Genomic DNA, 3902 nt, shown 5'->3' on the forward strand with positions numbered 1-3902 from the left:
TAAAAAAGTACTGAAATCACATATGTGCCGATATTCTTTTCTATTCTGAAATAGTAAACTTTGCTTTTTAATTCAATATCAAAAAATTACCCAAGGTGTCTTTTTCTGAATTATGTTCTATAAAAATTAATTTTCTATATCGACACATATTTGACAACATACCGATGTATCATGTACATTTTTTTACTGTGACTCCCGTTAATTGGTATGTAAGACAAAGTTGAACTTGACCTTTATCTGTGTTCACATTTTTAGCCCGCTGAACACATCAGGTGCATTTTTTGAACCTCAAGATGGACAAAAATGATATTTTATTTTCACGTCACTGTACTTTTCCATGTACAGTTTTTTTCAATTGCTTAAGCACGATTTCGAATAGAGGGCCCGGTTTTTCAAAACACTATACACAATTAGCACAACCATACACACAATTTGCAGAACACCTCACATCCTTTGCAAAATGAAACAGTCTTGTAAAAACTATACACTACTTTATAAAAATGATATTTTGTTACCATATGAAAACACACACGTTTCATATGACTTAATTCTGTCTGAACCAGTTACACACTGCTGCGCTTAACCTAAAACACTTTTAGCAATTCTATTCCTCAGTTATTTGAGTAATGTAAGTGAAGTACACAGAGAAAGTGCAAATATACAATACAAAAAATTCACCAAATACAACACAAGGCCAATGCTGGAAAGTAATGAAAATATAATGTATTTATCTAAATCAGTCAAAATTTCAACAAAAAATGTCCATGCTACAACAGTACTGTGCATAACACCAAAAAACCAAAAAATACACACCCAATCCAAAAAAAAAAAAAAAGATACTATAAAAAGATATGGGGGAGGACTGACAAAAAAAGAAAAGAAAATCCAGCAGGGAAAATATTAGTGATCATCTCTTCGCCGAGCTGGATCAGGCCAGAGAATTTCGTCGACATCACAGGCGATATCTTCATTAGCAAGACAACGAGGGAAGAACCGCCGTGCATGTCGAATCCATCCTTGAATGGCTATGGCGTCAATTTGGTCACAGGCCTCCTCCATGGCCTCAATGAGGGCCACTTGAACCTGGGGCTGCAGATCATACACCCTCCACCGCCACGTTGAGAAGAACTCCTCGATTGGATTGAGAAATGGAGAGTATGGTGGAAGGTATAGCACAGAAAATTGAGGATTGTGCTGAAACCAGTTGTGGACCTGTGCAGAACGGTGGAATGATACATTGTCCCAGATGACAATGTATTGCATCTGTTGTATTTGGTTCACTGTGAGAATGTTGTGCAGTTGGTCCAGAAATGTCAGAATGTGAGCTGTGTTATAAGGGCCCATATTGGCATGACGGAGGAGGACCCCATTCTGTGTAATGGCAGCGCAGAGGGTGATGTTACCCCCACGCTGTCCTGGGACGTTGATTTTAGCCCTATGGCCAATGATGTTTCTGCCTCTCCTTAATTTTGTGAAGTTAAACCCTGCCTCATCGATGTAGATAAACTCGTGTGGGATTTCTTCAGCATCCATCTGTAAAACTCTGTAATACAGGGAAAGACAAGAATGTGTAGTTTAGCATGGATCTAATACACAGTAAATTTAGCTTGCAGTGTCTAACATTGTAACACTAAGAGTAAGGGAGGTTAGTCTGAGGAATAGTATGACATCAATATCTCAAATCTAAGTTCTAATTGGAGGATTAATAAGCACAACACAAGTGTATCATTTCAACAATATTAGGGTGCATTTATTCACCAAAAAAAATCAGACACACCTCTCTCAATAAGTGCTGATTCACCTCTATGCTATGCTTTGATCAAAATGAAAAAATAGAATACATTGAACCAGGTTCAATTGAAATCAAAGGTACCTCTGGTAACTCAGAGCTCTCTAAGTTCACAATAAAACCATTAACCAAAATGCCTCAATTGGCCAAATGTAAATTACTGTACCCGGGTACTTATAATAACCAAAAACAAAATCACCTCCACTGTAAAGTGGGATCTTGCTCATAAAAGAGAATGTCTTTTTTCAAGTTCAACTTAGTCCAGTCAAAAGTTTGTAATCATTTTGTCTCCTTGGTAGTTAGTTCAGTCTCAGTTCAGTTATGTAGGGGCCCCTTTATTTAATGTTCTGTCAAATCTTATCTGGAATCCAGTTGAAGCTGCAGTAGCTCGATCCACGGAGTGGCTCCACTTGAAGCTGTAGTAGCGACTGGACTGCCGCTCACCTGCTGAAACCACTGCGAGTCGCCGTCGCCTCCTCTCAGAAGTCAACCATAAAAAAAAAACCAACCTGCATAGTGTAGAGTTTAACCTTAGTTAAAGTCCATATTGATTCTTTAAACTATGCAGCATCTGTAGATCTTAGCAGCTTGTTTTGATATCTTTTCATATTTTCTTATTCACACAGTTACAACACAAATACACACACTTTCAAGAAAATAAAACTTAAAAGGCTATCATTTCTACTAGCAGTATCTCATACATCGTAAAATCAATAGTGATAAACATTTTTTCTAAACACCTCACATTCCTCCGATTGGTTTTTTTTTTCATCACTCACCTTCGTGAAATGAGCTCAAGCTAACAAAGTTAAGCTAGCACTGAAAACGTAACACTCACCGGAGAATAGTCATCAAAACACATTAGTTAGTCGTCCTCCTTAATCCTCTGGCGACAAAACATCATCTTCTCAAACAACAATAATTTCGAACTTAATCAGTAGATTAATTTTCACTCTGGCTGTTCACAAAAAGCTGCGCTCGCACTTGCGCTCGTCTTGCTTGTTTTTCCACTTCCTGTTTCTTCTTCATTTCTACCGCTGCTTTTTAGACCCATCGGTGAGCACTTTGCGCCACCTTGTGGGAGTTCATAAGCTACTGCATGCAAAATCACAACACTTCAAATCATCATACTATTATGTTAAATTTATGGGTCTACAACATCACAGTGCTAAAGTGAACAATACATACATTACCTCCACATATGCATGCCGCAGTTGTTTGACCCTCTCCGAATTCCGCTCAAAAGGCACTCGATACAGTTGTTTCATTTGAAGTTGATTTTTTTCAGGATGCGTGCCAGTGTTGAGAGAGAGACCTGATGAACATTATTGAAAATGCCATCGTCGCCAATGATGTTGACTTGAATTGAATCTCTAAGAGTTATTGCATTATTGGCCAGAACCATGTTTATGATTGCTCTTTCTTGTTTTTGTGTGAAAATAGGCCCCCTCCCTCCTTGTCGCTCTCGCCCCTGAATCCTAGGATCTCACAGGAACTAGTATGAACAGTGCTGATATGGTACATACTAAGCAGTTGATTACTTTTATAGAAAGATTAGTTTTTACCTGTTTTCTTGTCGAAATGTCCTGATCACAGATGCCACTGTATATCTGCTAAGATTTGGCTGAACTCTCAGTCCAGCCTCCCTCAGCGTCAGTCCGTGGTTCACCACATGGTCAACTTATGTTGCCTGAATTTCATTTGATAAATTTGGTCCTCTCCCTCTTAGGGCATGTATTCCTGCTTCCGGTCTTTCTCTGCCTCTGCCTCGTCCTCGTCCTCTTCCTCTTCCTCTACCTCCACCTCGGCCTTGACCTCTGGCATGGCATTTGCCTTAACCTCCTTCTCCTTCTCTTTGAATTCCTCCTCTCATCTTACTCTTCCTCGTCTTACTTGTTCCATTGTGGTAGAAGACAGGTGAACTCACCTGCTGCCTTTTTGTAGTGCTTGAACCTGATTGGTGTGTCTACAATTAAGCAATCATGTGTTGGTGCACCTGAGTGTTGTGTTTAACCAATTAGATAATGAGTTCGGTCATTTGAAAGTCAGTGCTTTGGAATTTGCAAGGAAGTGACATCATGATATGCATCTGTGTCTAATGTATACAAGTGTG

General features: G+C 39.1%; 1 long non-coding RNA gene across 1 annotated transcript; it reads right to left on the reverse strand.

Moving 5' to 3' along the window:
- Positions 1 to 294: 294 nt before the first annotated feature.
- On the reverse strand, positions 295 to 3623 carry LOC115589133 (uncharacterized). Its single transcript, XR_003985485.1, has 3 exons — positions 3355 to 3623; positions 2628 to 3267; positions 295 to 2298 (listed from the first exon to the last, which is right to left on the reverse strand). It is a non-coding gene; the product is annotated as an uncharacterized LOC115589133 (long non-coding RNA).
- Positions 3624 to 3902: the final 279 nt, after the last annotated feature.

This window comes from Sparus aurata, chromosome 10, assembly GCF_900880675.1.
Source record: "Sparus aurata chromosome 10, fSpaAur1.1, whole genome shotgun sequence".
In the NCBI taxonomy this organism is placed as follows: Eukaryota; Metazoa; Chordata; class Actinopteri; order Spariformes; family Sparidae; genus Sparus; species Sparus aurata.